Source organism: Marmota marmota, unplaced genomic scaffold (genome assembly GCF_001458135.2).
Source record: "Marmota marmota marmota unplaced genomic scaffold, marMar, whole genome shotgun sequence".
Lineage (NCBI taxonomy): Eukaryota > Metazoa > Chordata > Mammalia > Rodentia > Sciuridae > Marmota > Marmota marmota.
Genome location: NW_026000229.1, coordinates 6,566,688 through 6,592,237, shown reverse-complemented (window position 1 = coordinate 6,592,237; position 25,550 = coordinate 6,566,688). Strand labels below are relative to the sequence as shown.

Sequence of the window (25,550 nt, the reverse complement as noted above, 5' to 3'; positions counted from 1 at the left end):
GGGTGAAAATGGGAGTTCATAACCCACTTGAATCAAAGTGTGAAATATGATATATCAAGAACTATGTAATGTTTTGAACAACCAACAATAAAAAATTTAAAAAAAATCTCTGTGGTTGAAACTGAATAGTTATTGCTGCAAAACATAAACTCATTCTTACCATGCTGACACTTTTTACCTCTTGTTGGAATTGATGTCCTTCTTGTAGCTACAACTGTAAGATAAGTCTGATCCTCTTTCAGTTGTGTTTATGGCCTCATGATGTCTTTATGTGCTCAAATTTACCAGCTTACAGTCTTGAGGCAGTGTTTTGCATGTGGAATGGTTTCTGCTTAAATGAATCAGAATATGGTGAGTCTTTAATAATAAGGTTAAGGTTGTTGAATGTCTGAGAAATGACAGTTAATTAAATGGACTTGACACAAGATCATTCTTCTTAAAAGCATCTGTTGTCTCCAGGAAAAGTAAAGGTGCATCAGTTCTCATTGTAATATTCCATAGAGATTTTATTGATTTAGAACTGTCATTTTTGTCTTCCTTAGTATTAGTTACTGTTTCATGTCATACATACCGTGCTTATTTTAATATAATGCTCTTTTAGATCAAGAAATATACAGCTTAGTTAGTATTTGTTGAACAGACCATTGAGGTTTTATTTCTAGAGATAGTTCTGACTACCAGTGTGGTCTGTGCATATGAGCCATAAGATCACCCTAAGGGTTATTCTGTAGGTTCAATCAAGTGTTGTAAAGCCAGAGGAAAACTAATGTTGAATGCTCTTTTTGTTTTATTTATCATTTGATTTCACTTAGAAATACTTTAGGATCTTGGCTTACTTTAGTACTGTTAATTCATTTGTAGTAATTATTTTTAATATTTTTTATTTGTCGATGGACCTTTATTTTTATTTATTTATATGTGGTTCTGAGAATCAAACTCAGGGCCTCACACATGCTAGGCAAGTGCTCTACCACTGAGCTACAACACCAGCCCAGTAGTAATTATTAATTAATAAATTGGGACTTGACATGACTGCTCAGTATTAACCGATTTAGTTTTTCATATCCTGCTTTCAAATTGTGTATATCCAGGCTGTGGCTCAGTGGTAGCGTGCTTGCCTAACAGGTGTGAAGCACTGGGTTTGATTCTCAGCACCACACATAAATAAATGAATAAAATAAAGGTCCATAAACGACTAAAAATATTTTTAAAAATTGTGTGTATCCTATAAATGCCACAAGACATCTGCTTTATTTGTAAGGCATTTTTTTTTAAGTGAAGTGTAAGTATAAGGTATAATTAGTTTCTGATAGCAATGTAAGAATAAAGGTCAAGACCAAAACCTCATTTAACCATGAATTAATGTCCAGCATTGTAGGAGGTATTGACAGTGTTTTGTGTTTTTTTTTTTATTATTTTTTTTAGTTGTAAATGGACACAACATCTTTATTTACTTTTATGTGGCACTGAGAATTGAACCCAGTGTCTTACACGTGCGAGGCAACTGCTCTACCACTAAGCTACAGCCCCAGTCCAATAATGGTTAATTATTAATTCATATTATTTTGTGTGCCAGATGCTCTTTACATACATAAGTTTGTAGACTTTGTTGTAGTACTTACTAGGGCCATCATGTTTATAATATTTTATATATTTCAATAAGTATTCATATTGTTCGTGTTTCCTTTATTCTCAGAACAACCTTGGAAAAAACAACCATTGTCTTTTAGGTAAACAGATTCAGCAAGATATTGAGTGTTTTGCTCAGACAAGAAAATCAGACCTTCTGATTCCTTGGTAGTGTCCTGTCTGGTACTGTACAGAGAAAGCAATAATCATGTATCATATTTCATGATAATGTAAGGAAAAAATAAAATTAGGAAAATAGAGTTTTTATATTATTACTACATTTTCCTTTATGAGATTCATACATTCAGTAGACACAAAGTACCTCTATGTGTAGGTAGTATATTGGTTGCTAAAGAACAAAAACCATCTGAGCCTCAAGGCCATGAGGTCATCAAGATAATATTGGCTTGCTCAAGAGATGTGAACATTGTGATATAAGCCAAGTTTGCAGAAGGCATTGTTAAAAGGCTATATCTTTATCCTTTTAAGAGGGTAACTGTGTGACTGCTACTGTCTTTTGTTCTGCTGTGAAGATAGAGGTAATGCCTGCATCTATGGCAAGCAGCCCCTACCAAATCAACAGACTTGGATAAGCAAAAAGAAAGAGCCTTGGACTTGGTGACCCTCTTGAGCCTTTGTACCAAATTTTAGACTACCTCTTGTTATCTTGTATGGGGAAAATGTAATGCCCTATTTATTTTTGCCACCTATAAATCTGATTTTCAGTTCATTGTAGTCTGTCTTGCTTTATTTTCTTTTTGTACTTTTTATAATGGAAACTTAGTATACCCTAGAGTATACAATGAAATAATGAATCCATATCACCCAGCTATAATAATAATAATCAGCACTTAGCCAATCTAAAATGAAAGAAGTACATTGTTGCACTTTATCTCTTAGTAATCATAATTAAATTTAAGTAACTCTGAAGCAGAATTGTGTGAAAGTACTGAGGAAGCACAGGAAAGAGAGGGACTAAGTTGGTCTGTGATGGAGGCTATGAGGAAAGGCTACACAGAGGAGGTAATACCTGCAGAAGTTTTAAGGGCAAGTAAAGAATAGGAAAAAAAAAAAGAGCTTTCCTAATAGAAGGACTAACATGGTAAAAGGCCCTTTAAAAGCATGGAATATCCCAGAAATGGAAAATAGATTACTATGTCTAGAATACAGTTTATCAGGGATAAGTGTTTGTAGATGAGCATACAGAGGTGGCTTGATGCCAAATCATGAATGCACATGTATACAATACCAAGACAGTTGAAGCTAAAATATGGATACCAGGAAGTGAGGAGTGTGGTTAATTTTGGGTTTTAGAAAGAAAAAACTAATGATAATGTAGCCTGTGATTTTGGAATATTGGGTGGAGAGGGAAAGATGATAAACTGTGCCAGTGGTACAAGTGGTAGAAGGACACTTGGTTATAACTTGGGAAAGGGAAATAAATTGTGGTTATTCACAGACATACACAAAAGAGTCAGAAAATTTGAGTCACCAACGTGGCCGATCCTCATTTGAGTTTGAACTTAGCCTCTGCTTGAGATCTCATACTATAAACAAGTGTCTTTTTTATAATGTTCTTAATTTTCATGTTTTGTTTTCTTGATGTCATGTCATTATTTTGTGCTTTATATTAGTGAGTTTGCTATATAAGATTGCCTCCAAGTATTGTGCTGAAGTGCTATGTAATGTTCCTAAGTGCAAGAAGACTATGAAATATTTTATTGAGGAAATATGTATATTACATAAGTTTTGCTCAGTCCTGACATAGACTCTTGGCTGTGAGTTCAATGTTAATGCATCAGCAATATATTAAATATAATGCCTTTAATCAGAAATACTCATACAATAAGGTTACATGATTAGTTGATGATGATGTGATCAGAGACTTAAAGGAATCTAGTCCTCTATTTCCCCTTTCCCAAAGGCAGTGGCTCCATCACTAATTCCTTGTTTGCGGCAATTTTTAAAATATCTTTATTTATTTACTTATTTGTTTTTATGTGGTGCTGAGGATCGAATCCAGGCTCTCACACCTGCAAAGCAAGTGCTCTACCACTTAGCTACAGTCCCAGCCTCTTTGTGGCAATTTAATAGAACTTAACTACCACAAATAAAGAGAATTGACTGTATATAAAACCTACTACTTTTTAAAATCAATAATCCTTATATTTGTAGATTGTAAGCATTAGTTCTAATTATATTGACATCATGATCACAAGAAATATATAACTCAGTAGAAAATCAGTGCATACAAGATGAAAACAATTGCTATTTTAGATCAGACAGATGATTCCATATTCCCTAAGTTGGAGGGTTTTTCATAAATAGAGTACTGAAGAAATATAGGTGACATTGACTGATGGCATCTAAATGATCATCTACAACACACTCGAGCATAACATGGTTGTCAGCTTATACTGGTGGACTGCCAGTTTCTTTATGCTTGATGGTTATTCTCTTTAGCAAGCTTGCAATATTATCAGGCCCTCTTCTCTTAGAGAAAATTTTTATAATGGTATTATTTATGTGTGAGGAGATTTCATAATTGAAGACTAGCATGTATGCATTCATATCTGTCAATTTGCTTGAATCCAGCAGCTTAAAAGCATTTTTAATCTCTTATTCACAAATATTGATTCATATCATTTGAAGTGTTTTAAAATGACAAGTATTGTGTGAGAATGAGAATTACCCATACCTTCTGACATATCACCTATGTTATGATGAAAATTAATATTCAACTTACTCACGTTTTACTTTCTTCAAACCTGAAAGCAAAGATTTGGCATTTACAGAGTAGAGGACAAGAAGACACAAAACCTCATGCAATGACTTTTCTACTCCAAATTGATTCTGTGCTTGTTAGGATTGTTTGTTTTCCAATACCTTTTTTTCTTGGTATAGAAGATGTACTGTGGGTATTATATAACTATACAGTTAAATGTTTAAAATAAAAATGATACAAGTCTACATTTAGAGGTACTTCAATTTCAAGTGGCTGATTTATTTATCTGGCATATCCTTCTGACTTGGTCCTCTTTGATTCTGTGACCTTCTAATTAAGGTATTATTTATGGTGTATGCTTTCTGCTTTTACAGCAAGCTTCAGATTTTATGCCATTAAAAGTGGTTATAACAGCATTTGTTTCCTCTCTTTCTTCTTGGTAAAAAACAGCCTCAATCTTCACTCTTCATATGGAAGTAAACCATAGATCTATTATTATTCTGTACAGTGGCTAGTTTATTTAAGTTTAAGGACTGATACTCTTTAATTATACTGCATTCAGATAGCAAAATATTTGCAGTTGAAGTTCTTTGTAAATTGAACATTAAGTGCTCTCTCTCTTCATTTATATATATTTTCTCTCTCTCTCTCTCTCTCTCTCTCTCTCTCTCTCTCTCTCTCCCCCCCTCCCTCCCACTGAGCTACATACCCAGTCTTTGCTTACTATATTTTTATTTTTCCCTGCTGATTTGGAGCACCCTAATTTTGTAATGTTAATGATTGTTTTGTAAGATTGACCAACCCTTGACCTACCTGAATCTGTTTCCAATGTAAAGTTCTCTAGTAAGTGCAAATTAAGTAGAACACCTTCTTGCGCCTATAAGAATGCAGAAGATTGACTAAAAGATGAAAATATGTCTCTAAATTAATATATTTCATATGGAGGTGTATGCAGGGTATTCTCTAATTGGTAATTGTACTATAAAGTTTCAGAGAAAATTCTTTGAAGGTCTATGGTGAATTATTGGTTGTGGTTCTAAGTCTCTTTATAAGTGATAGCAACATATTTTAGTTTGTATTTGCTGTTTACTATCCCTCCAAGCCTTGCCATATATGTCTCCTTAGTTTCCTCTGAATGTGTTCATTTCCATTTCTGTTTAATTCTATTTCCTCTCTTCAACAATCTGTGAATAATTACCCCTTGGGTACCCCAGACCAAGACTTTTTCTCCAGTGAAACGTACTGAACACCCTTTAGTTTCCCTTCTCACTGGCTTTATATGTATCAATCATATGCTGATTTGTCATAGTTTATTTAGTTTCATATTTATTCAGATTAACAAATGTCTCCTGAGTGTTTGTTGCAATGATGTGTGAACTTAGTGAGGTAGAGAATATACTTTGGTCAGGATTTCCAGAGGAAGTGATCCTGGACCTGAAGCTTAAAGAGCAACTAAGAGTTTCCCATGTGTGGAAGGAGTATAAGGATATATTAGCAAAGGGAACAGCTTGAGAATATAGAAGACTGACAGTTCAAAATGACTGTGGTATGATAAGTGGGAGATAGAAAATGAAACTGAGGAGAGAGTTACAAACTCATTCTTGGACATTTATTCTATAAATGAACTTGGACTTTATTCTGTAAGTGATAGGTTGCCTTTGAAGGTTTTGACATATGAGGGTTTGACACTTGATACAGCAGAATTTTCATGTTTAAGCCAGTCATTCTGAAAGCAGTATAGTAAATAAATTTGAGGTAGGATAAGAGTAGTGTAGGTGTGTTAGTCAGCTTAGTCAGCTTTCATCACTGTGACAAAATACCTGAGAAAATAAACTTAAAGGAATAAAGATTTATTTTGGCTCACAATTTCAGAGGTTCACTTGTAGATTGGCTGGCTCCATTGCTGTGGATCTGGGTGAGGCAGAGCATCATGGTAAGAGAGGGCATGTTATAGCAGAACTGCTTACCTCATGGCCACTGGGAAGCAAAAAGAGAGGAAGAGACTGGTGAGAAAATATTCCTTTCAAAGGGGAATCCGTAAATCCTTCAAGTGGGCCCTGCCTCCTACACTTTCCACCACCTCCCAATAATTATGAATCCTTCAATGAAGTAATCCACTGATGAGGTTAGAGCCCTCATGATCTACTCACCTTCCCTAGGCCCCACCTCTGAACGCTAGTGCATTGGGGAACATGCCTTCAATACAGAGCCTCTGGTGGACATTCTAGATCCAAACTATAACAGATGAGAAGATGAGTTAAATTGCTGGTTTGGTTGTATTGAGAGATAATAACCAGGTTTGGATACTCTATTTAATAGAGATGGAGTTGAGGAAGTAGACTGGGAAAGTGTTAAAATAGAATGCAATACATATTGAAGATGATTGGCAAAATGTGAGATGATTGTCAAAGTTTGGACTTGCGTGGGCAAGTGGCTGCAGTGCTGCTAGTTAAGAGTAATAAATGTGAGCAGCTCAGTTATTGCCTATGGTTTCTTCAAATAGAAACATCTGCCAAACAAGTGGATATAGGGTCTAAGGCTCATATGAAGGGTCAGGATTGGGGTTATGCATTTGAGGGTTCTTCCAGTCCTGATGGGAACACAGACTATGTGGGTGGAATATGAAGTAGGCAAAACACTGAACCCTAAAAAGAAAAGGAAAAAGAGGAACCTAAGAAGGAACTGAGAAGAAAAAGCTCCACGTCTTTAACTAATTACTTGTCAAAGGAGAACCAACTTTATCCTTTTTATATGATTAATAATATCTTGATAATATGATTGAATAATTTTAAGAAATAGATATGCAATAAGTGCCTAAGTTGGGCATTTATTTTGTTTAGCCAGAAAACATTTCATTTAGAGATTTTATTTCAATTTCCTTAATTCCATAACTCGATTAGAATTATTTTTTATTCATATAATTTCTTGAGCACTTACTATGCACTAGGCAGTATGTTAAATACTTTATTAATGCTATCTCATTTTATTCTTAAAATAATCTTGCATGTATAGGTTTTATTGTTTTCATTTGTATTTGAAGAACTTGAGGATAAGAAAGACTAAGTGACTTGATCAACTTTTCCCCACATCTGTGTAATCCCAAAATTCATTCTCTTAACCACTGATGACCCATTTGTTTAAACAGTGCAAAAATAAAAAAAATCCAAACCAAAATGAAACATTTTAAAGTCTAATATTCTGGTTCTATTGTGAAAATTACTCTGACTCCAAAGCACTGAATTATACTGAATTCTATATGGTCAGTCTCTTGTGGATTAAAGGGTATTTAGATACATCTCTGTTCTTGCATACAGTGAGACCTTACTAATTGTTTTCATCTTTCTGGATCACTCTTTATTTTTGTATCAGCAGTTTGTAATACATGATTCCTAAATTGCTTGTCTCTAAAATCCTTTTAAGTTCATACATTTAAAAAAACTAAACAACACAGGTTACTAACAGGTTTTAGAGATCCACAGGGTACATGACTAGGTTTCATGACTCCATTAATATTAAATGAAAACCATGATGCATGTACTGCATTTTTCTGGGGATGCAATTCAGTTTTTTTTTTTTTGATTCCTGTAGTTTGATATAATTCACCACTCACTCTCCATCCAAAATGTTGAGAAATATGGGTCCATAAATTAATAAATACTAATTTACTACAGCACTTCATGCAATCCCTGGATAGTTAAGTCATCTTTAACAGAGGTATTGTTGTATTGTTATTCTTTTTTAAAAAAACTTTTTTAGTGGTAGATGGACACAATGCCTTTATTATATTATTATTATTATTATTATTATTATTATTATTATTATTAGGTGCTGAGGTTTGAACCTAGTGCCTCATGCATGCTAGGCAAGTGCTGTACCACTGAGCTACAACCCCAGCTCAATTTTGTTATTCTTTAAAAGTATATGTTTGTGGCACTGTAGATTAACCCAGGACCTGGCACATGGTGGGCAAGCACAGTACCACTGAACCGCATTTATAGCACTGAAAGTAATTTTTTGAAGTAAAGAACAAATTTATTTGTTATTAAAGGAAATGGTTACTTTTTGGCTACTTAAACCTATAGTGTTTTCTGTTAACCAACCAAAACACGTATTGGTTATTTTATTGATTAAAAACAAAATCTATTAAATAGAATGAAAGTCTGATTCTATCTTATGATGAATTAAAAATGCTCAGCTTTAAGAGTGATTCAGTGTCCTTCACTATATATATTCCCCACTTTGCATCTTTCTACAGGAAAAGAATATTTGAGGTTCATTCATAAAGAAAGAAAAGAAAGCAAGGACATAATGCCTAGAATTGGAGCCAGTTAAACTAGGTTTGTATATTTTCTTTCCATAATAACATTGTTTATTTTACACTTGAATCCCTTTCTATCAATTGCCTGAATTATACTAGTAGCAAATCTTCTCATTTTGAACCTTGCCATAGTAGTATGGAAGAGAAAGAATACATGCCGTTTCAAAGTATTTGCACTGCAACTGTGAATTTGAAAGACAGAATGATGAAAAATCTAAATAATATTCTCATTTTAAGATGAGAAGCTTTAAGTTCAAAAGCTTGAAGACAAGAGACTGGAGTTGTGGTTCAGTGGTAGAATGCTTCCCTAGCACATGTGAGGCACTGGGTTTGATCCTTAGCACTATATAAAAAGATAATTATATAAAATGAAGGTTTTGTGTCCATCTACAACTAAATAAAATAAAATAAAAAGCTTGTAAACAGTCCAACTGGGATTCAGTCTCAGATATGTTGAGTCAAAACCACATTTATTTTCTAGTTATATATCAAAGTCCTTTGTTTTATTTAGGTTTAGTTTGTTTTACAACTACTGATTACTTATATGTATTTCCCTTAAGGAAACTTTCTAAGAAACTAAAAAGAGGGAAAAGCATTCACTATTCTCCTAAAGTTTAGAAGAAGAGAAAGGAACTAACATTTATAAGCACTTATTATGTGCCAGACACTATCGTTAAAGCCTTAACTGAGGTAACTGCATTTAATTCACAATAGCCAGGTGATGTACTTGTTGCTATCCTTCATCTTTAAAATAGAGAAGTGAGTGAATTGCCCAAGATCACATAGCTTGTTAGTAACAAAAGGAGAATTAAAAGTCCTTTTTGAGAAAGATTTTATAGGGTTTCCATCATGCCTATTAACTTAAAATTTCATATCACACAAACCAAACAAATAGCGGAACTGTTCAGTCTGAGCATGCTTGGCTGTTAATGTCATTTGTAAACATTCTAGCTGTGTGTGTGTGTGTGTGTGTGTGTGTGTGTGTGTGGTGCTGGGGATTGATCATTTGTAAACATTCTTAATTTGACAATTAGTAGTTGAATCACCTCACCAAAATAGTTACATACTTTTTCTTAATAAGCTTTCCAATGTAACCAGTCGTTAAAGCTACATGATCCTATGAAGAGAGATTTAAAATTCACAAAATAGTGTGACAGACATAGCAACAGATGAGAGAAAGGACTTTGAGGTGTGGGAATCAGATCTAAATCCTTTTGTCTCACTGCTTCCTCACTGATCTGTGTGCCCTACAGGTCTCTTACCTTGCATTCGTACACATTTTGTAACTGAGAAGGTTAATTGTTCCTTTAATCTCTTAACAATTATTAATCTATCGTATTTTAATTTTTTTCTTTTTTCCATTTTTTTGTTGGTGTACTATGATTGTACATATTAGTGGGATTTATTGTTACATACTCAAAAAGTACACACCTATCATTTTATATACTTCAAATATAAATCTCAAATAATTTTTAGAGATATATCTATAGAGATGTCTTAATTGAACGCTTCTGTATGAGGGAAGTGAGATCATCATGTTTGTATAGTACTTTAAACATTTCAAAGGTTTCTCACATTTATTAATCTTTTACAAAGCCTCACCACTCTCTGGTGGGTTAAATATTATCATTTTCATTGTCCAAATGACCAAATTGAATTGGCTCAGGGTCCCATTGCAGGACCTAATTGAGTGAATCTGTAACCCTCAAACTAAAGTTTACCAAGTTTTCTTGTTTTAAAGGACTAATCACACCTTTGTGATGTAGTTCTGTTGTGTGAGAAAATGAGAGTACAGTGCTTCATAAAAGAAATCTAAGTAGGAGAAATAAACGTTTTCTTCTGTGAAAGTTGTAATGACTACACCAGAAGAAATAGCAGAAACAAACATGTAAGGAAAGGGCAGAAACTTAGGTCTATGTGTTAATTTAATGTTTGTTTTCATTTATTCCTGGATTACGAATAAGCATAATTGACTTCTTTTTAATAACTTTATTTTATTTATTTATTTTTGTGTGGTGTTGAGGATCAAACCAGTCCCTCATAAGTGCCAGGCAAGTGAGCCCACCACCCCAGCCCATAATTGACTTTTTTCTTTTTTTTTTTCTTTTTTTTTTTTTTTGCGGGGCAGGGTACAGGGGTTGAACTTAGGGGCACTTGACCACCAAGCCATAACCCCAGCCCTGTTTTGTATTTTATTTAGAGACAGGGTCTCAATGAGTTGCTTAATGCCTCACTTTTGCAGAGGCTGGCTTTAAATTCACAATCCTCCTGCCTCAGCCTCCTGAGCCGCTGGAATTACAGGCATATACCATGGCTCCTGGCGCATAATTGACTTTTAATATCCTTGTATTAATCAGTAGTGTACTATTTGGGTTGCTTTAGCCTTAGCAAAATATTCAAGGAGATCATACTTTATAATGAGATATTTATAAATTATAGTTGAGCTAAGGAGAACTTAAAACAGTTAATTCAAAAGGAAGCCAAAAAAACAAACAAGTAAATAAATAAGTATGAGAAATTAAACTTCACACAAAATTATATGTTTCATTGCCTTTATTGATGTGAATTTTCCTTATATTTCTACTCCAATTGTGGAGATATTACTTAGAAACAGTATTTGTCTCCATGCCCTTGATCTTACTGGGCAGAACAAGTTACTTAAACTTGCTTACTTTCTGTAAATAATATTTTTTTTTCAATTAGAAAGAAAATTATCTTAAAATTGGTATGTGGACATAAGCAGTTTTTCTTTTACAGTTTTGATACCCAGGTTTTCTTTTCTTTAAAAAGAATTGATTTTCTAGATTATGTGGTATTATGGTGCATTCTCTGCAAATACAAAAAAATGATCATTGAAAGAATCTCTACTTTTATTCTGTATTAAGTTTTTTTAAGATGATAAGCTAAAAATATTCTATAGCACTAAAAAATGAAAGGAGGCTTTCCAAAAATGGTTCTAATCAAATAAGGAAAACAGGATAGAGTTGTAGAAAAAAATTTGAAAGCAACATTATAAGATTTGACTTAAAATAGAGAAGAAAAATGTATTATGTCCTTCCAAAATACATTTTTCTTTTTTTTAAATTTTTATTATTGGTTGTTCAAAACATTACATAGTTCTTGACATATCATATTTCATACATTTGATTCAATGGGTTATGAACTCCCATTTTTACCTTGTATACAGATTGCAGAATCAAGTACATTTTTCTTAAGAATCATTTTTGAGATTCTTTTGCCCAACTTTCCATATGCTCTGTCCTACAGAGCCCAGTCTCCCTTCCTACTCCCATTCTCATGCCATCACAGATCCTTAGAATTCAGGAAAATTATGTTTGACGCAGACTTGTATAGAGCTGTTATAAGTTCTCAGCTTTTCATTTGACCTCAAAACATGTACAAGGGTTTTACTTTTCAGCCATTGCTTTATGGTGCTTTAAAGTAAAAAATGAAAAGGCCACTACACAGCAGTTAGTTTTTAGTTTTTGTTTTGTAACAGTTTAAACAGTTCATTATATTAAATCTGTTGTAAATATGATTATGTTTTGCTTCCCCAGATTCTGTAGCCAGTTTTAAGAACTACTGTTAGCTTCTCAGTGGCCAGCTGTGATTTCGTGATCTTAATAAAGTTGTAACTTTTAGCAGAGGGCTTAGAGCTTTTAAAGATGACTGGACTTTTTTCTGTAATTTGTGTTTTTCTTGTTTGGCTTGGGTATTAAAGAATTCTTCATTAGAGTCAGCTGCAAGCTTGTCAGGTTTGTAGGCTGATGTCTCCTTAATATTAAAACATTCGCTTGGTACATGTGTGCCATGTGCGTACCCTGTGATTCAGAAGGCATGATTTTAACACATAAAGTCTTTTAATTTCTTTAACTATTCATTTCTATAAAGAAATTGCTGAAATATTTAACTTTTGTTTTCATCTCATTGGCAAACCTGCTAGCATTAAACAGGGCTTTACCTGGAGATTGACTGATTTAGTATTGTCATGGGTTTATTTCTCTGTATGTAATATGGTTTCTGTGCTAGGTACCTTCTAAAAGTGATTTCAATGCCTAGTAAGATGTATGGACGTTTGAGGAGCTATCAGATCCTTTTTGATGTTAGGTTCAATCTCAGGTTGGGAATAAAGGAAATATGGAATGTTGACTTCTGTGTATATAGGTGTGTGCATGTTTTTGTATGATCTAAACATCCAGGAAATGAAATGAACTTATTTGATTTACAGCTTCCTTCCAGAAAAGGTTAAAGTTTAACATGGAGATGGAGTTATAGGGAAATCTTGATTAGTTTTCCTCTTTCAAATGTACCACTACTTAACAGTGAAATGATTTAATGTTTCTCAGGACTGCATTCTGTATCTTGGTATTATATTTGAAAGAATAAAATAAGTTGATTCATATTTTCAAAAATAGAAATGTGACGTTAAAGGAAAATTATAGGATCTGTGGCTTACATTTTTAAGATAAGTACATTAGTATTTGACCCATTTATTAAATCTGTCAAAGAAAATAGTGTCAAACAAGTATAAATTTTCAAAATATTAATTAAATATTTTGTTAGCACATGTATACATATATGTGTGTGCATGTCACCTTTATTTTTATTATTTTTTGAAGTGAGAAGACTGGATAAATTTTGCAGGTATTCAAAAATTATCCTGCTGGATGACATTGAGAATATTATTGAAATAATTATTTGCTTCAATCCTTAAATCTATCTCCAAAAAATAAAAACAAACAATAACAAAATACAAAGGCAATTAATCTCTTTTTTTTTGAAAATGTAATGAATTTGCCCTTAAAATTGTGTGAACAGTCTTACTAGCATTGCTTGTTTTTACATATAACCAGAACATTTTCATGTAAGATCTGATAGTTCAAAATGTTGTTAGTCTGCAAATCTTCTGTAGGAATAGTGAAAGATTGCAAAAGAATTATGGACTTTAGATTGTCTGATTTGATTGTATTGAGTGAATTTAGTAAAAATTACTTATTTTCTCATCTCCAGTAATGTAAATATCTCATGTCTTATAAAATTAATAATCACCTGCATCATTTTGCTAGCAGGAATGCTGTTTCACAGACTTTTTTTTTTAAATAGCAAACTATAGAGAAAATCTGATATTATGAAGGGAGTAGAAAAAACCATACACTGTCTACAGTGTGAGCTTTGATTATTTCAAAGAGGAGAGATTGCTTTCCAAATATCATCTATTCAAAGTTAGTAAGGTCAGCTGTTCAGAGCCCTTAAAGAAATGACATAAAACCAGTGACAGAGAATATTGGAAGTCATTCTTACTGCCTGCAGCCAAGTTTATAAAACCCACTTGAGTGCATAGAAATGTATTGTTTATTTTTGAGATAAAAATTCAACAGACATGTGGAAGATAAATAGATTTTAGAATAAGAAGAGCCTTCAGAAATCATTTGATAATCCCCTTTCATTTCACAAAGAGAAATCAAGGGTGAAAAGTTAATTTACTGGGCTGGGGATGTGGCTCAAACGGTAGCGCGCTCGCCTGGCGTGCGTGCGGCCCGGGTTCGATCCTCAGCACCACATACAAACAAAGATGTTGTGTCTGCCGAGAACTAAAAAATAAATAAATATTAAAATTCTCTCTCTCTTTAAAAAAAAAAGTTAATTTACTTATTTGGCATCATATAGACAGTGACAACAGTAAGACTAAAAATTCTTCACTTTTATTTTATTTTATTTTTTTATTTTTTTTATTTTTTAATTTTTTATTGTGGGTTGTTCAAAACATTACAAATTTCTTGACATATCATATTCGACACTTTGATTCAAGTGGGTTATGAACTCCCACCTTCACCCCATACACAGATTGCAGAATCACATCAGTTACACATCCATTGATTTACAAATTGCCATACTAGTGTCTGTTGTGCTCCGCTGCCTTTCCCATCCTCCACCCTCCCCCACCCTTCACTTTTATTTTAAATAATTAATTGAAATTAAAACTTAAAGAATTGTGATGAAAATTATTTTTATTATTGCTATTAATATTTTAAATTTACATATAGTAAAGTTGACTCTTTAAAAATAAGTTTGTTAGCCAAGTTTGGTGACCATGCCTGTAATCCCAGTGACTCAAGAGGCTGAGGAAGGAAGATTGCAAGTTGAAGGGCAGACTCAGCAACTTACTGAAGACCCTGTCTGAGATAAAAAATAAAAAGGGCTGGGGATATGGCTTACCTGTAGGTTCAATCTCCAGTACCAAAGTAATACAATACCGAAGAAGAAGAAGAAGAAGTAGTAGTAGTAGGAAGAAGAAGAAGAAGAAGTAGTAGTAGTAATAGTAGTTGTAGTAGTAGTAGTAGTAATAATAATAATAATAATAAGAAGAAGAAGAAGAAGAAGAAGAAGAAGTAGTAGTAGTAGTAGTAGTAGTAGTAGTAGTAGTAGTAGTAGTAATAGTTCTGTGAACTAATGCATACACAGATTCATGTAACTACCACCCCAAACAAGAGACAAATAGTCCCATTGCCCCAGAAAACTCCTTCAGGCTTTTCCTTTTTTGGTTAAAAACCTCTTCCTAAACCTCACCCCTAGATAACTACTGATCTGTATGCCATCACTAAGATTTTACCTACTCCAGAATATTGCATAAGTGGAAGTATTTAGTATGTACTCTTTTGAGTATAGAGTGTAACTTCTCTCAAGTGAACATTTTTGAGATTCATCCAGGTTTTGTGTAGCATTGATCCATTATTTTAATTGGTGAGTAGCATTTCATTGTATCACAATTTTATTATTTACTGGTTAATGAACATTTGGTTGTTGCTAGTTTGTTTTAAAGATTTTTTTTTTAAAGAGCACAGCAAAATTAAGAGAAAGGTACAGAGATATCCCTGTCCTTACAAGTATATAGCTTCCCCCATTATTAACATCCCCCACCAGAGTGGTATATTTGTTATAATTGATAAAGCTACATCGAGACATTACAATCTCCCAAAGTCCATAGTTTACATTAGGATTTAGTCCTGGTGGGTTTGGACAAATGCATAATGGTATGTATGTATCATTAGAGTATCATATAGAATATGTTCACTGTCCTAAAAATCCTGTGTTCTTCCTATTCTTTCCTTCTCTCTTCAATTTCTGGTAATCCGCTGGTCTTTTTTACTGTTTCCATATTTTTGCCTTCTCCGGAATGTCATACAGTTGGAATCATAATATGTAGTCTATTTAGTTTGACTTCTTGTTTGCAGATTTTAGCTATTATGGATAAAAACATTAAAATTCTTTTTAGAGAAAATGAAAAAACTTACAGATAGCATAGAGACCTGATAGAATGTTCCTAAAGAATTCACAAAGTTAACTTACTTCTTAAACTTTTTATTTTAAGATAATTATAAATTCACGGGAAGAAGCAAGCATACTTCAATGAAATCCATTCACTCAATTTCTTTTATTGTTTTCAGTTTATGTAGCTATAGAACAATATCAAAACCAGGAAACTGATATTGATGTAAAGAGAGTATATAGTTCTTTGGTATTTTATTATATTAGATCCATGTAACCAATCCTGTAATTATGTTACAGAATTATTCTGCACTGTAATATTATCTCATATGCTGCTGGGAATTAAAACCAAGGATGCTCTACTACTGAGTTATATCCCTAGACCTTTTTGTCTTTTATTTTGAGACAGGGTCTCACAAAGTTCCTGAGGCTAGCTTCAAACTTATGATCCTCTTGCCTTAGCCTCCCAAGTAACTGGTATTACAGGCCTGTGACATCTCACTGGCAAGCTACCTCTCTCTTTATAGTAATGCCCCCTCTCCAACCCTATCCACAGAGATACTTTCCAGGACCCCTAGTGGATGCCTAAAACTGAGGAAAGTACTAAACTTGAGTAATATCATATTTTGTTCTTATTGTAGATTGTAGCAACCTCAGTAAATGACTTTTTCCCCCTTTTCTTTATGAAACTGAGACTTATTCCCTTTTCACTTGAGGAAAGCAGTTTGCAGCTACTCTGTGGTATATATCTGGATTGCTAGCATCACTACTATTTCCTGTCTCTTCTTTGTCCTGTTTGTTGGTGATTTCTATCTTCCCTTATTCAGTCTAGCTAGAAATTTATCAGTTTTATTAATGTTTTTTCAAAAACCAGTTCTTGCTTTCATTGATTTTTCTCTATTTTTCAGTGTCTATTTTATTGATTTCTCTTCTTTGTTATTTTGTTACTTTCTCTTGTTTTGGCTTAATTTACTCCCCTCTCCCAGTTTTGTATGCTAGAAGCTTAGATAATTGCTTTTAGGCCCTTTATTCCCTAATAAAAACAGAAAACTCTAAATGTTCTCAAAGCACCTTTTTAACATCATCTTACAAATTTGGTATGTTGCTTTTTAAAATATTCTTTGTACATTATTTTAGAAGTATATTGCTTGATTTCTTAATCGGGAACTTTTCAATATCTAATTCCATTGTGAAAGAAGAATCACTGTATATAGTTCCAATTCTTTTAATTTGTAAAGACTCATTCCTGATTCAGTAGATTGTTTGTCTTGAACAATGTTTCATGGGCATTGAAAAAATTTATACTTTGCCACTGTGGATTGGAGTGCTCTATAAATCTCAATTCAACAGATCAGATCTTATTTATCTGCACTTTTGGTATATCTGTTCTTTCAATTACTGAGAGAAGAATGTCAATATCTCCAACTGTAATTGTGTCTGTTTCTCCCATCATTTCTATCAGTTTTTGCTTCATGTTTTTTGTACATATGATGTTGTATCCATACATATTTAGAATTGTTCCATCTGCAGAATGAATTAATCTCCTGGTCATTACCACATGTCTTTTATTCTGTCTGATAATATTCTTTGCTTTGTCTTCTACCTTACCTAATATAAATGCAGCTTTTCCAACTTTCTTAATATTTCAGTTTGATATCCTCTATTAACCTATTTCCTTATTTTTAGTGTACAATTCTTATATTTGGGTGCAGCATGTATTTGAGTCTTGCTTACTTATATGTCTTATATATATATGTACATATAGTTTATATATATATATATGTGTGTGTGTGTGTGTGTGTGTGTATAAATAAAACTTTTTTTCTCTTGCAGTAAGAATATAAGTTAAGTAATGAGAGGCAAGAAAGAAAGGACAATCATCTTGGAAAGATCACAAGCACTTTGAAATTTTGAAGGAATGTAATACTAGCTGCTAAAATCACCAGAATGGATGAAGTTCTTCAAATTTAAATGGTAACCATAATTCTTCTATTATGTTATGTTTCTACTAAGAACTTTAGATGGCTTGAAAGGATTTCTTTTTAAGTTTAAATGTTTGTCTTACAAATGCCAAACAGTGGATAAAGCTGACTGTTTTATAACTTAATATTATCAGGCTTTATTTTGGTCCTTAATGTTTGTTCAAAAGATTTGTTTTTCTCCCAGTTTCACTTAAATTTACCTGGGAATTAATATAGCATATATTAGTACATTTGTAAGTGCATTTTTCACCAAATGTTTTTCCTTTTGTAGAAATAAACCAAACAATATAAGTAGTAGTTATTTTTACATATTTAAAAAAAGTTATTTGATCTTTTCTGAGTTTATTTCATGTTGTTTTTAGTTTCCCTATGTTGGCACATGGTTTCATTTTCTCCTTTCATATCTGACATCTTATTTTTATTTCATCTTTATTTTCTCCTTTCTACCTTAAAAAAGAAAAAAAAATAGGCCTGTTGGAATTGAATTACAAAAGGCGTAAGGATCAAGAATAGGAAAAGGAGAGAGAAATTTGAAAAGATTATAAAATTTTTCTTCTAATATATTGCATGGACTGTTAGATTTCAAGTACAGTGAAAAGCAATTATTTACAAATTTACAAAATCCCAAAAAAGAACTATGTGATTTTCCTACCTGTAATAATTCAGAAGTCATATAACAGATCCATGAGGTACATAGAATACTTCTATATTTACATATTATTTTTCTGGCCCCATTTAAGCTGAGTGTCTCCAGAATCCCAAATCCTTGCCTTTGAAGAGGGAATGGCACGGTGGCGCACACTTTATAATCCCAGTGGCTTGGGAGCCTGAGATAGGAAGATCGCTAGTTCAAAGTCAACCTCAGCAATAGCAAAGCGCTGAGCAACTCAGTGAAATTTTGTCTCTGAATAAAATACAGAAATAGGGCTGGAGATGTGACTCAGTAGTTGAGTGCCCCTGAATTCAATCCCTGGAACCAGGAAAAAAAAATTTAAAAGAGGGTATGGAATGAGATTTTAATTGTGCAATTCACAGAATTTCTAACTTGCACAACTAGAAACTTATATTTTCAATTGCAGACGCTATCATGGCCAATGTGAAGAAGTTAAAATTTAAAGGATGACATTTTAGCTAGGTAACACTAAGGTTGAGTCAAACACCTAATTTTATTTAAGTTCATTTCATTAGCTGTAATCTATGGCCCTTGTGAATCTGAGCATGTTTTTGCAAGCAAAAAGACCACTCTGAACAATTTGATATCTCTCTGGAAGCTTAAACTCATAAAGTTTTATAGAGCTTTTAAAGCATTCTTTACAATACCTTAATGTAGGAAAACTGTACTTATGCGGGGAAGCCTATGTGTAGTTTTCTCAAACAAAGCTGAATTTAAAATAATGGTAATTAATCTGTATTGAATGGTAATAGCCATATGCCTAGCACTGAGATTAGCTTTTAATATGCTGCCTTAGTCTATTTGGGCGGCTATAATAAAAATACTTTAAGTTGGATGGTTTAAAAACTATAGAAGTTTATTTCTCACAGTTCTGGAGCCTGGTAAGTCCAAGATCAAGGCATTGTTGGAGTTAGTGTTTGGTGATAGCCTGCTTCCTGACTCATAAATGGAGTCTTTTTTTCATGTCCTTACATGGCAGAAAGGGCAAATGAGGTTTCTGGAGTTTCTTTAATAAAGGCCCCAATCCCATTAATGAAGCATTTATCTCTGTGACCAAACAACCTACCAAAGACTTCACTCCCAAATACCAACACATTATCAACATAGGAATTGGAGGGTGGGGCTTAAACATTCATTTTATTGCATTTGCATTATCCTTACGTCTCACAATTCTGTTTGACATAGGTCTTATTATTTTAAAAAATCCATTTAACATATGAGGGAACTCATTCTCAAAGAAGCTAAGTAATTGCTTAATATCAAGTGACTAGTTAGAGGTGGAGCTAGATCTGTCTGACTGCAAAGCCTAAGCTCTTAAGCAGGAGTTTGTTGTTGTTTATGAAGACTTAAACAGAACCTGTTGAAATTATTTCTTCTTTATTTAGTGGCAAATAAGGAGAAGGTATTTTTCTTAGCAATATCCTTGTTGTAACTCTAAAATTATGCTCCCTCAAGATGTATGTTTCTTCTGCAGCATCAATTTTGTTTCTTTAATAATTTGATTGTTTTATGTTCTTAATGTATTAGCTATTGTATTATATAAAAGGAAAGATATAGTCATGGAACTTTAATTTGGCTGCTTAAAAAGATAACTTAATCTACCACTATATAAAGTTGAATTACTTGAAGATGAAAATGGTAGTCCCCACATTTTACTTGAGATAAAGACACAGGAAAAAGAGAAGAATAGGATATGAGTGGGGGGGGGGAAAATCAAAACGGAGCTTTACACTCATCTGTCTTCCCTTGAAATCTTATTTACCTTTTTCCTTTCTCTTTATTCCTCAAAAGATTTTCAGTGCTTTTCAATTTCAGAAGGCTATACTACCATTAAAAACTAAAATGGTAGTGAATTCAGAGACCAGTTAATCCTAATGGTATAAGTTTTATGTTCAATTTATGTATAATTCCTTTCAAATAGGTACTTATTATTCTGTTAATTGTAGAAAACTAAATATAGTAAAAACTCCAACAAGATTCAACATAGTAAAAGTATATCTTGATATACCAGTTTAACTCAATTCCTTAACTCCCAACAAGACTTTTTGTAGACAAGTATATCAGTGATATATATATATATATATATTATATTTATATACTTATGATGATACATATATAATCTAAAATGTATATAGAAGGCAAGAGATTTCAAATCACTAATTTTAAAAGAGTAGAATAACATAGAATTACTTTACCTACTTATAGGACATAATGTAGTCTTAGTAAAAAAGATTGGTATTGTCAGTGGAACAGACATATAAATTAATGGATCAGAATAGATAACCCAGAAATAGCCCCACACAAATATAAGCAGCTGATTTGGTTTTACAAATGTATAAAGGCAATTCAGAGGAGCCTATCTATTCAACAAATGGTTCAGAAAAATCAGATACTAATAGGCAAACAAAAAACCTCAAGGTAAGTTTCATACCTTATATACAAATTAACTTAAAATGGATTGTAGAATTATATGGAAAATGTAAAAGAAACCAAGAAAAAGTCTTTAGGACCTTGGGCTTGGTGAAGAATAATTAGATATAATACAAAAGCACAATCTATAAGTGTTAGTCAGCTTTCCGTTAATACGAAATACCAGAGATAATCAAATGAAAAAGAGGGAAGTTTTATGTTGGCTCACAAGTTTGGGAGATTTCAGTCTGTGGTCACTTGGCCCTGTTGCTTTTGGGCCTGTCAAGGCAATAAGTCATGATGGGGAGTAATGTGATGAAGCAAGCTGCTCACTTCAGTGGGACCAGGAAGCAAAAGACAGAGACAAAGAGGAGGTACCTAAATCACACAGTCCTCTTATTGGGCACACCTCCAATGACTTAAGATTTCCCACTAGATCCTACTTCTTAAAGTTTTGACTACCTTCCAATAATGCCAAGCTGAGAACTAAGCCTTAACACATGGGTCTTTGGAGAACATTTAAGATCTAAACCATAACACTGTAAAAAGAAAAAGAAAAAAGTAAGCTAGGCTTCATGAAAATTAAAACTTTTGTTTTGCAAAAACAAACAAACAAACAAAAAACCTGTTAAGGGTGGTTCTGGGAAGATGGCAGAGTAGAAAGAACCAGGAATCTGACTCAAGTGTAGGCAATAATTGTACTAGCAAAATCTAAGTAACTATTTTGGAACTCTCAAGCATATTAAAGGCTTACAACTTTCAGGGGGAACCTTGGAAGGTAAATTATGGGTGATTTTGGCCAATTTCAGCTCTTGTAACAGTAGCAGCTATCCACCCTCCACCAACCCCCCAGCCCAGTGGCAGGTAACCAGGCATGTGTTCCCCGAGCAGCTTACACACAGCTTCCAGAGTGGGCCAAAGTAACCCTCTGCTCTACATATCAAGAATCTAATCACCTAACGATGGTCTCATAACAGAGATCTAGAAAAAGAAGTGCAGGTACCTCTTCCCATTGTTTCAAGTCCCCTATCTTTACCTCCGTCTGAAGGACTTTGAAGTAAAGGACCCATAGACTTTTTTCTCCCTTTTATTTCTCTCTCTTTCCCCTTTGTGATCCAAACATTAAACACTAAGACATGTAAATCAAGTGGATTAAGTGCAGAAAGTTAGAAAGTAACCATGTATGTCCACAGGAAAGGTTCAGGCTTAGCACGATCTGACATTTACACTTCAGACTGTTATTTGCCATGAAGATTGTCTACAATTAAAAAGCAAACCTTGGAAAAGGGGGTTTCCAGAGAGACCAATTGTATTAGTCAGTTTTCCAAATTGACTAATTTCAAATACTTGACAAAGGGTACTCATTAACTCAAGAGAGGTTTATTTTTGCTCATTGTTCTGGAGATTCAAGTCCAAGATCAGGAAGCACATCAGTGGTGGAAGTGAGTGTCAGGGTGAGCAGTCACATCTTTTTTTCCTACCTTTTTTCCATATTTTTAATTGGTATAAATTTACATAACAGTGTGATTCATTATTAAATAGTTATACATGCATATAACAATTGCAGTCACATTTTGAGACGGGAAGCAGAGAGAGACCCAGATCTACAGTCCTCTTGAGGACATTCTCATAGTAACTTAAGCACCTCCCACTAGGTTCTACCACTTAAAAGGTTCACAGGACTTTCCAGTACTGCCACTGTGGAATCAAACTTTTACATATAGACCTTTGGGGGATACTCATTCAAACCATAGCATTCTGCCCATGACCTCCATTCTCATAGTGAAAAGTTTATTCACTCTATTCCCAGAGTCCCAGAGTTAACTGTTGCAGCATTGCACTAAAGTCCAAGTACAAAGTCTCTTTCAAACTGGGTGTGGTGACACACTCCTATTCCAGTGACTCAGTAGGCTGAGGCAGAAGGATCATAAGTTTGAGGCTAGCCTGAGCAATGTAGTGAGACCTTGTCTCAAAATAAAAAGGACTTGTGGATGTAGCTCAGTGGTAAAGCACCCCTGGATTCAATCCCCAGTACAAAAAAAGAAAAGAAAAAAAAGAAAAGGTGTGGGGCATATGAAGAAATAAAGAGCTCAACAAATGTATTGAGAATTTTAAATGCTGGTGTTATAACAGTGGGCTGTAACTGTACTTTCTGTTTTCTGTATGATTTAATAGATCAGTACATTTTAAAACATTCTCCAAAGATATACAGATATAAGACCCCAAATAGATGATCACATCATTAGGAAAACGCAGATCAAAACTACTCTGGGATACCACCTGACACCCATTAGGATGACTACAATCAATAAAACAGAAAATTAAACTAGTGTTGATGAGGATATGAGGAAATTGGAACCCTTGTGCACTATTGGTGGGAATGTAAAATGAAAGCACTGCTGTGGAAAACAATAAGGAAGTTCTTCAGAAAATGAATAGAATTACTATGTGGCAGGCCTAGCAGTTTCACCTCTGGGTAGGCTCTCAAAGAAATATTTGTACATTTATATTCATAGCAGCATTATTCACAATAGCTAACTTGTAGAAGCAACCTAAGTGTCCATTGATAGATGTATGAATAAGCAAAATGTGGTATATAAATATGATGAAATACTGTTCAGCCTGAGAAAGGAAGGAAACTCTGACATATCCTATAATATGGATGAACTTCAAGGACATTTTTCTCATTGAAATAAATGAGACACAAAAAGACAAATACTATATGATTCCAATAATGTGGCATACTTAAAATAGTGAAAATCATAGGACTCATAAAGTAGAATGGTGGTTGCCAGGGGCTGGAGGAAAGGGGAAATGGGAGTTATTAAGGGATTAGCAAGTCAGTTTTACAAGATGAGAGTTCTAGTGATGGATGATGGTAATGATTGTACAGCATAATAAATACATGTATTCCCACTGAACGGTACACCGAAAAATAGTTAAGATGGTAAATATAGAGTGAGTTTTACTTCAGTCATTCAAAACTTGGGGAAAATGTGTGTGTGTGTGTGTGTGTGTGTGTGTGTTTAATTGAGGATAATTGGGGAGAGGATATTTTTAAGATGTCAATAGTAGTTTTAACTGAGTAGTGAGTCTTTGGTCAATTTTACATTCTTTATGCTGTTAAGGAATTTTTTAAAGGTATTGCAGTCAGCTTGTATTAAATCAGAAAATAAATGTTATTTTTATTTCAAAAGCAATGTATGTACTTATAGAGGAGTAGGTGATATTCTCTAGTCAGTAGTGGAGATATACTCTTGTGCTGGGATTTTGTTCTTACCAATTATTGTGCCACTGTTGTTAAATTTACATTGTATTTTGGAAGAATATGATTCCATTATTCTTTAGTTTTCAAATACATTTTTAAGACTTGCTGAAAAACAATTATTTTTATGGGGTTTATATCTATTCTAACATTAGGTTTTAGAAATTCTTTACCATTGAGATAATTGCAGCAGAAACATTCTCTGGTAGTGTAAATGACCAAAAATGAATGTATTGTGGCAGAAATTCTGTTTCCACACTTTGTGTTGCCAGCAAGAAGATACTGTCTGCATAGTAAAATTCTAGTCATTTTATGTTTCTAAGTTCACTTCTGAAAACACTATGAGGAGATGATCCAGAAAAAGAATGTTTATCTGGACTATTTTGTTTTGTTTTGTTTGTTTTGTTTTAAAGAAGTAGTTTCACCTAGGACCTGGCCATGGGCTGAGTGATGATGGAAGAAGAAATAGGGACCTATAAGCAATTGGGAAAGAGAAAAAGAATATGGCACTGAGAAGAATGATTCCATTATTCTTTAGAACTTTTGATTCAACTCTAACTAGTAGTAAATGTTTTAGGTTAGGCACAATCACTAAAGGTGTGAGTGATTGCAGAACATAATAAATGCAGATATCCTCCTTATTTCTGTTTCTAGAAGGAAAATTCACTCACTATCTTCTTAAAACAGTGAAAAACTGTAAATCTCCAAAAGTGCTGAAGTAACTGTCCTCAAGTGTTAGCAACAGAATAGTGGAAGAAAAATATAGTTTTATCATTCTGGCATGCACCTTTGGAAGATTAACAATTCTGGTACATGGTCACAGGAAATTTTGACCTAAAAATGCCAAATTATAAAATGAAAGCAAACTTTATCACTAAAGAAATTCATTCTTTTTGGAGTCAGGCCCAGCTTTTGTTTCCTTCCATTAGTTTGCCATGTAAAAAAGGAAGGAAAACAAAACTATTCTGGTGCGATATACACTCTGATGATATATTGTGGCCATTGTATATAACTTGTGCTAAAGCACAGGTATGTTTGGTGTGGGGGCTATTAAAAGGAAACAAGACACATATTCTTTATTTAGATGCAAAAGGGGGAAATATACAGCCAGTATCTCTATTTCCAGATATGTTTCTTGACTAGTATTTCTTCTCTACTCCATTGTACATCTGCCAAGAATGGAAAAATACCAGGACCCATAGACACTTATACATTCTCCCCAAATCATCAGGCAAGTGTTCAACAAACAAAAAAATCTACCAACCACAGTGAGATGCTTCATA

General features: G+C 33.5%; 1 protein-coding gene across 9 annotated transcripts in view; it reads left to right on the top strand.

The window, feature by feature from the left end:
* Peak1 (pseudopodium enriched atypical kinase 1) overlaps positions 1-25,550 on the top strand; it is a 262,298-nt gene that overhangs the window by 100,919 nt on the left and 135,829 nt on the right. For 5 of the 9 annotated variants that reach the window (XM_048793222.1, XM_048793220.1, XM_015480383.2 and 2 more), the window contains 2 exons: positions 8,610-8,691; positions 17,772-17,912. The gene's annotated coding sequence lies outside the window, so the exon portion shown is untranslated. The remainder of the gene's footprint in view (positions 1-8,609; positions 8,692-17,771; positions 17,913-25,550) is intronic. The other 4 variants (XM_048793226.1, XM_048793225.1, XM_048793223.1 and 1 more) reach the window with 1 other exon arrangement.